The following is a 9,115-nucleotide window of genomic DNA, read 5'->3' on the forward strand; positions in this document are numbered from 1 at the left end:
GTTCTCTTTCACAGTCAAGCCTTTAGATGAGATTACTGCCATAGCTCTATTAAAGTTTGACTAAAAAATTATGAGCGATATTGAGGCAGAGGCACTCAATTAAGTGAGCTCAGAGTTTGGACTCATACGAGTTAACAAATTTTTATCTTTTTAAGCTGTTAAATCTGAAGTAACTTGCTATGCAGCTAAAGATAACTACTACATATATCAACTTATCAAAGGAAAATCCTGAAAGTGTATTCAATTTATAACAGTGTCTCAAAATAAGTGAAGCAAAGATTATGGAACTAAAAGAAAAAATAAATACAGAAACAATTATAATTGGAAAGTTCAACACCTCTATCCAATAGAAAATAGAACAACCATTAAGAATATCAGTAATAATATATAAGACTTGACCAGCACAATAAAATAAAATTGACCTAATTGACATTTATGGAATAATTCACTCTAAAACAGCAGAATGTACATCTTTATTGTTGGGAGCCAGCCTTGGAGGCCCGCCTGATTGACAAAGTCCCGGTGTGCTGAGGACCCCTGGCCGCAAAGCGAGTCCGGGCAGCTGAGGCCCTTCTGCCTTCTGTCTTTGCTGTTTGGTACCGCCGAAGAAATTCTGTGCAGTCGTGGAAGAAGAAGACAGCATGTTTATGTGAAGTCCTCACAGCTAACCTGGAAATGTCATGGTTCATTTTTCCATTTCCCACTATGCCGTTTGGCCTTTTCTAACATATGCAAGGGTTAAACTCTGAAGCACATCAAGAATGCTTTCTTTCTCTTGGTTATAAGTTACTAGATATTGCTTGAGTAAAAATGATATAAGTATATTCACTCCTTATTTGATTTAGGATTATGCAGTTTAATGTTTAGACATAAGGTTTTTTAGAAGCACAAGTTTATAGTTAGTTCATTATGAATTCATTATAAGTTCTAACACTTATATAAGAGTTATGTAGGTGATTTATAACACTGTTTTCACTGGCTTAGGATAAAGATTATCTTTAAGGTTTTTACTTAATTCAGTAGTTAAAACTCTAAGTTAACATTTATAAAATGGGTTTTCACTGAACTCATAATATACTAATCAGACACTTTTATGATAACTTAGCTAAAGACAGAAAGCAACCTTGGGGGCCTGGGAAATATTACTAAAAGCTTCTTTTGAGTTCTCTTTAGAAACAAGCACTGCAGGATAAGAGAAAAGTAACGGAGACACCTGGACAAAAAAGGCGATTACAACGCTCTGAAGGTCATAAAGCCCCAGAAGGAAAACTACTACTACATGAAGAACTTTACACTTGGAAAATTTCTGGAGACAGTTCAAGGACTGTAATTCGGGACTTTGGACTAAAACTATCATCTTTGGCCTTATGACTAAGACTCATTGTCTGAATGTTCGTAGAGTTCTTGGCTGGTTTGTTGCTAAGACCACTAGATGGTGGTAACTTGTAGAGGATATGTACGTGAAGGAATTTTCTTTGTCTTGCCCCTTTACGAATGGTATAAAAGCTCTGTGTTAACTAACATTAAATTGTCATCTGTTCAGGAAGCAGGTGTCCAAGTATAATGTTTTCGTCCTTCGCCTATCCGTCTCTCCTTCAGGAAATCTCACGACCCTCGCGGGGCGGGACCCCCACACTTTATAAAGTGAACATGAAATATTTAACAAGATAGACTGTATGCTTTGTCACAAAATAAAAGTCTTAAGGATTCAAAACATACAAAGAATTCTTCTATGCTCCCCAAATCCCAAAATTATTAAACATCTATAACCGAAGGATAACTGTAAAAATATCTAGAAACTAGAAAGCACACTCTTTAATAATTTATGGGTTAAATAAAACATTGAAGGGACAATTAGAAATTTTTTTTTTTTTTTTTGAGTTGGAGTCTCACTCGGTCGCCCAGTCTGGAGTGCAGTGGCCGCTCCCGGCCACCGCAGACTCGACCTGCTGGGCTCCGGCGATCCTTCCGCCTCAGCCTTCCGAGTAGCCGGAATTACAGGCATGCGCTACCACGCCCGGCTGATTTTTTGATTTATTGTAGAGATGAGGTCTCGCTGCCCTGGCGGGTCTTGAACCCACAGGCTCAGGCAATCCACTCACCTCAGCCTCCCAAAGCTGCGGGATTACAGGCTGAGCCACCGAGCCCGGCTAGAAATATTTTTTAACTGAATAAAAATGAAAACACAGCATATGAACATGTGTATAATGTAGCTAAAACACTTCATAGAGAAAAATTTGCAGAACTAAATGCCCATATTAGAAAAAGAAAAAAGTCGGGAATTAATTATCTGAATCTACCCCTGAAATATTTAGAAAACAAAGAACAAGTGATATATATATAAGTAAAAGAAAGTAATAAACATGACAAATTTATAAACTATAGCACAAAACTGATTGATAGAACACATATAAAATATCACATTATGTAACACTTTTAGAATGCATATTTTATTTTTCAGTAGTCTGAAATGTTCCTGGTGAAAGATTTTGTAACATCTAGGTCGTTGCACTCAATTTTAAGACGGGACAGGACAAAGAAAGATGGCAGAGTTAGATTCCCTATTGATGGTCTCCCACAGAAACAACAATTTGAACAATTAACCATGCATTAAAATATCTTCACAAGAGCTTATAAAATCAGGTGAGAACTCATAGTAGCTGGTTGTACCATAATAGAAGAAAATATGTTTTACAGAATTTAAAAAGGACAGTTTCACTTTATCCATACCAGTGTTTCCTCATCCAAAGGCATCACAGTGCAAAAAGATATACCACGCACTTGGGGAAAGAGAGTAAAGTGAATGCAGAACTTTGTGTTGGCTCCCACCACTGGAGACACCAATGTAAAATCTAGCACTGCAAATCTCCCATAACATAATATTCTAGGCTGCTGCCCACACACCGAACCTCTAGACATTTCCCAAAACAAGGCAGAACCACACAGCCCTGGGCTTCAGACTTGCATGACAAAATCCAGTTCTGACACATCAGACCACTTGGCTAACATCAGAGGCTCTGAGCTCTGGATAATCCTCAAGACTATGTACAAGGCGGGGCTCAGTAGCCCCTGGCTTCAATGAGCCCCAGTCCCATGCTGGACACAATTTCCCCAGGCATCTGGTAGGCTCCAGTATTACACCTGCTGTAGTGAGTTTCAAACTTTGGCAGGACCACACTGGCCAAGCTGATCCACATATCTGGCTGCCTGGCACCATGCCCTTGGTAGAAGTCCCAGGTTTCTGGTCGTATCACATGAGCCACATCTGCTCTTGCTTTCTGGCCCACCCCAGGGCCACACTTGTCACAGGAGTGTTCCAGAAAAAGCCAATATGGAAAGACTGAAATAAGATACTCTAATGCTAAATAAGTTGAGATGTAGGAATTGGCAGAAGAATTGGCAGAAGCCTTCAAAATAACTATTTTAAGCAAGCACAAAGATTTTTTTAAAGCACAGAGAAACAATTCAAAGAAATTAAGCAAACAAGTGATCAGAGCAAAAAATTTAACAAAGAAATGGAAATATAAAAATTAAACAAATCCTATAGCTGGAAAATATGAGTAACAAAATTAAAAATGTATTGGAGATCATTAACCTCAGAACTGTCAAGCAGAATAAAGAATATGTGAACTTGAAGGCAAACTATTTAAAAATATAAATTCAGAGAAGAAAATGAAAAAAAGGAATGAAAAAATCTTACCAGATGTATGTGACATTTAAAAAGCAAATATTTGGATCGCAGGGGTGAAATAAAGAGAAGAGAAAGAGAAGGGGTGAAAAGTTTATTTAAAGAAATAGTAACAGAAAACTTTGCAAACCTAGAGAAATATGTACATATTTAGGTACAGAATGGTCAAAGGTCTTCTGATTTAATCCAAATATGACTATAGAAAGGTATATTATAATCAGACATTCAAAAATCAGAGACAGGAGAAAATCTCTTAACAGCAGGAAGAGAAAAGAAGCAAATAACATAAGGAATTTCCATTACGGGTAACAGCACACTTCTCAGCAGAAATTTTACAGATCAGAAGATAGTGGGATAATACATGAAAAGTGCTAAGGAAAATATCTGTCAACCAAGAATATTGTACTCAGAAAATCTGTTATATAGAAATAAAAGAGAGACACAGAAGTTCTCAGACATAAAAAATCTGAGGAAGTTGATAACTCTAACTATAGTGATTGCTAAAAAACTCACTAGTGAAAGTGGGTACAAAGCAAAATTCATAATTTCTAATACTGTAAAGGTGATATGAAAATCAATTATATCTGTAATATGAGGTTAAAAGAAACCACTATTAAAATAATAATAGCTAAATAATTTGTTAAGAAATATGCAAAATAAAAGAATATAAATTGTAACATCAAAAATTGAAGTGAAGTAGAATAAAAGTGCAGACAATCAATGTTAAATTGCAATTTTCTCACCTAAAACAATCTGTTATAAATATAGGTTTTTAAAACTTCATATAATAATAAAGCAAAAGCTTACAGTAAATACATAAATCACAGAAAGCAGAAATTAAAATATGCCTCTAGAAAAAAAAAATTAGCCACAGAAGAAGGCGGCAAGAGAGAAAGAAAAATCAGGATCTACAAAACAGTCAGAAAACTATTAATAAAATTATATTTCTTATTTTTCAACAATAACCTTGAATATAAAGAGAATTCTCCAAGTAAGTCATTCAGTGAGCAAATTGATTTTTAAAAAAGACTCAACTATATGCTGCCTAAAAGACACTCACTTCACCTGTAAGGATGCACACAGGAAATTTTTAAAAAGAAGAAAAAATATTCCTTGCAAGTGGCAACCAAAAGAAAGCATGAGTCATTATATTTTTATCAGACTAAGTAGTCTTTCAGTCGAAAGTTGGAAGAGACTCAAATAAGGCTGTTAGATAAAGGTGTTGACACGAAAAGATATAACAATTGAAAATATATAAGCATTCAACATCAAACACTCAAGTAAAAAACATATTAACAGATTTGAAGGCAGAGATGTTCTGCAAGATAGTAAGAGTAGTGAACTTCAAAACTTCATTTTCATCAATGAACAAGTCATCCAGACAGAAAATCAATCTAAAACGTGTCTAGCAAATATTAAACTAGCCCATGGCTTATGTACAGCTAGATACTAAAATTAACCTTAGGCTGAACGTGAGTTCTACCGTCTGGCTCTCCTCCGCTGCCACCATGAGCTTCACCATTCGCTCTACTACCTACTCCTCCAACTACCGGTCCCTGGGCTCCATCCTGCCACCCAGCCTCTGGCCCACCAGCAGCGCGGCCAGCGTCTATGCAGGCGCCGGTGGCTTGGGCTCCCAGATCTCTGTGTCCCACTCCACCAGTTTCCGGGGCAGCTGGGGGTCCAGGGGCCTGGCCACAGGAATGGCCGGGAGTCTGGGGGGCATCCAGAGCGAGAAGGAGTCCATGCAAGAGTTGAATGACCGCCTGGCCTCCTACCTGGAGAGGGTGAGGAGCCTGGAGACTGAGAACCGGAGGCTGCAGAGCAAACTCCAGGAACACTTGGAGAAGAAGGGACCCCAGGTCGGAGACTGGGGACATGACTTCAAGACCATCGGGGACCTGAGGGCTCAGACCTTTGCAAACTTCTGTGGACAATGCCTGCATCATTCTGCAGATTGACAACGCCCGTCTTGCTGCTTTAGAGTCAAGTATACTTTAGAGTCAAGTATGAGACAGAGCTGGCCATGCGCCAATCCATGGAGAACGACATCCATGGGCTCTACAAGGTCATTGATGACACCAGTGTCACCCGGCTGCAGCTGGAAACAGAGATCGAGGCTCTCAAGGAAGAGCTGCTCTTCATGAAGAAGAACCATGAGGAGGAAGTAAAAGTTCTACAAGCCCAGATTGCCAGCTCTGGGTTGACCGTGGAGGTAGATGCCCCCAAATCTCAGGACCTCAGCAAGATCATGGCGGACATCCGGGCCCAGTATGATGAGCTGGCTCAGAAGAACCGAGAGGAGCTGGACAAGTACTGGTCCCAGCAGATTGAGGAGAGCACCACAGTGGTCACCACGCAGTCCGCTGAGGTTGGAGCTGTCGAGATGATGCTCACAGAGCTGAAATGTAGAGTACAGTCCTTGGAGATTGACCTGGACTCCATGAGAAAGCTGAAGGCCAGCTTGGAGAACAGCCTGAAAGAAGTGGAGACCCGCTACGCCATGCAGATGGAGAGCTCAATGGCACCCTGCTGCACCTGGAGTCTGAGCTGGCACAGACCCAGACAGAGGGCCAGCGCCAGGCCCAGGAGTACAAGTCCCTGCTGAACATCAAGGTCAAACTGGAGGCTGAGATAGCCACCTACTGCCGCCTACTAGTAAGACGGAGAGGACTTCAGTGTCAGTGATGGCCTGGACAGCAGCAGCTCCATCCAGACCGTCCAAAAGACCACCTGCAAGATAGTGGATGGCAAATTGGTGTCTGAGGCCAATGACACCAAAGCTATGAGGCATTGAGGCGGCAGGAACAGGGCGTCCTTTGGGAAAGCAGGAAGTCAATAAAAAGTTCAGAGTTCAAAAAAAAATTAATCTTAGTTCCATAGGAAGAAACCCCGCACACTCTAAGAAGCAAGCAGGCCTTTATTTTCTGTTTCCCTTGTCAGCTGAAAACTGTGACCTGAAAAGTCAGTGTAGCCGGCTGAGCAGTATATCTGCTCGAGTCAAACATACTCTTGGGTGAGTGGCTCTCATTTTACCTAACGTGAAGTCTTTCAACCGGCTCATGGGATGGTAGAATTTATTTATTTTTATTTTTAGAGATGAGGGCTCACCAAGTTTTATTTTTAGAGATGAGGGCTCACCAAGTTGTCTCAAACCCGTGGACTCAGGCCTTCCGCTCCCCTTGCCTCCCAAAGTGCTGGCATGATAGGCTTGAGCCACCGTGGCCAGCCTTATTTTTTTGCTTAACTTTTTTAGATTAGAAAATACAGTTTATTTAAAAAGTAAATTAGGGAGCGAGAGAAAGAGGAGATTCACCTCCCAGGGTAGGAAAGAGGGCCAAAGCCAGGAAACGTGGCTCAAAGAGCACATGGCCACATGTCTAGGAAGGCAATGGCTGACGGCAGAATTTATTAACGGAAGTTTCTCTGTATCACTTCTGTCAGTCTTTTCAAAATTCAATGTGCAAATTAGGTGGGGATTTTATTAAAATGCAGATTCTGATTTAGAAGATCTAGGATTGAGACCCGGATTCTGCATTTCAAACCAATTTTTAGGTGGTGCTGATGTTACAGATTTATCAGTTACAGATTGAGGAGGAAAAGATCTATGCTACGTCCTGCGTTTTACAAACGAAGTTCAGAGAAGTGAAACAACTTAGTGATTTCATAATTGTGCAATGCTTTCTTTTCCTTTGTTAGCATACTTTAATTTTTTTGGAGTCAGGGTCTCACTCTGTTGCCAGGCTGGAGGGCAGTGGCGCAATCTTGACTCACAGCGGCCTCAACCTCCTGGGTTCAGGAGATGCTCCAGCCTCAGCCTCCCAAGTATGGGACTCCAGGTGTGGGCCACCATACCCAACTAGTTTTTTTATTCTTAAAAAAACTAAAGACGAGGTCTCACTATGTTGCCAAGAATGGTCTCGGACTCCTGGACTCATACAATCCTCCCACCTTGATCTCACGAAGTGTTGGGATTTCGGACATGAGTCACTGCGCCTGTTCAAGTTAGTCTAAGTTTTAAATAGCATGAATTTGAAAGAGGGACTGATTTCCGGTGGATGAAAAAACAGTAACTTTCAAAAATGTTTTGTTTAGGTTGTTTTTTTCCCATAATCTAACCACACACTAACAGTGTATGCTAGATTTATTATTAGATCACTTTAACCCACAAGAATTTGTTCTTAGCACAATCAGTTAACAGGCTCACTGTATTCCACAGGTGCATGACAGTGTACTAAGATCATGCCATAAAATACTCATTCCTTCTAATTCTGCAACCTTTTCTTTAATTTTATGTTTTAACTTCAACAGTTCCAAAGATTCTAGTTATGCTCAGCAAGGTACTATTCAATTTCACAGTAGATTATTCCAGCTCCTTCCTCCTTCTTATAATTGAGAAGCAAGCTTGAGATAAAAAAGATAGACATGGAATGTCTTTATCTACTTTCCTACTCAGTAAATTTTTTTTTTTTAGTTGGAGTCTCACTCTGTCGCCCAGGCTAGAGTACAGTGTGGCACACTCACAGCCAACACAACCTCAACCTGCTGGGCTCAGGTGATCCTTCTGCCTCGGCTTTCCAAGTAGCTGGAACCACAGGCATGCATCACCACACCCAGCTAATTTTTTCATTTATTGTAAAGACAGAGTCTTGCCATGTTGCCCAGGCTGGTCTCGAACCCATGGGCTCAGGCAGTCCTCTCACTGCCACCTCCCAAAGTGCTGGGATTACAGGCATGAACCACTGTGCCCGACTTCTTTTTTGTCCTTTTAGTAGAATTTTAAAACTTTTAAAGCAATAGGAAATACTTTGAAATATATGTACTAATTATTGGGCCTCTTGTTTCTCCATTGCTCTAGGAAAGCAAGTAGTGACTCACTAGAAAATTTCCAAATAGGCCAGGCACGGTGGCTCACACCTATAATCCCAGCACTTTGGGAGCCCTCGGGTTCGAGACCAGCCTGGGCAACTTGGCAAGACCGCATCTCTACAATTAAAAAAAAAAAATTAGCCGGGTGTGGTGGTACACGCCTATAGTCCCAGCTACTTGGAAGGCTGAGGTGGAAGGATCGCTTGAGCCCAGCAGATCAAGGCTGTGGTGGGCAGTGGTGGTGACAAAGTGAGACTACAACTCAAAAAAAGAAAAAGAAAAAAAAAATTTCCAAACGAAGGGAGGTGCTTCTCCCCTAGAGCCTCTTATCCTGAGCAATGTAAGATTGCTAAGATATTTCTTAGATATAACACCAGCCGCACAAACAACAAAGTAAAAAAAAAATAGGTAAATCAGACTTCATCAAAATGTAAAATGCAGCCGGGCTCGGTGGCTCAGCCTGTAATCCCGTGCTTTGGGATGCTGAGGTGAGTGGATTGCCAGAGCCCGTGGGTTCGAGACCCGCCTGGGCAACTTGGCAAGACCTCATCTCTACAA

The 9,115-nt window shown here is 40.8% G+C and overlaps 1 pseudogene; it reads left to right on the plus strand.

Moving 5' to 3' along the window:
- The first annotated feature begins 5,196 nt into the window (after nt 1–5,196).
- Nucleotides 5,197–6,485, plus strand: LOC103267957 (annotated as a pseudogene).
- Nucleotides 6,486–9,115: the final 2,630 nt, after the last annotated feature.

The sequence above is a fragment of the Carlito syrichta genome, unplaced genomic scaffold (assembly GCF_000164805.1).
Source record: "Carlito syrichta isolate Samal-C Ts95f unplaced genomic scaffold, Tarsius_syrichta-2.0.1 Scaffold308608, whole genome shotgun sequence".
NCBI classification, from domain to species: Eukaryota; Metazoa; Chordata; class Mammalia; order Primates; family Tarsiidae; genus Carlito; species Carlito syrichta.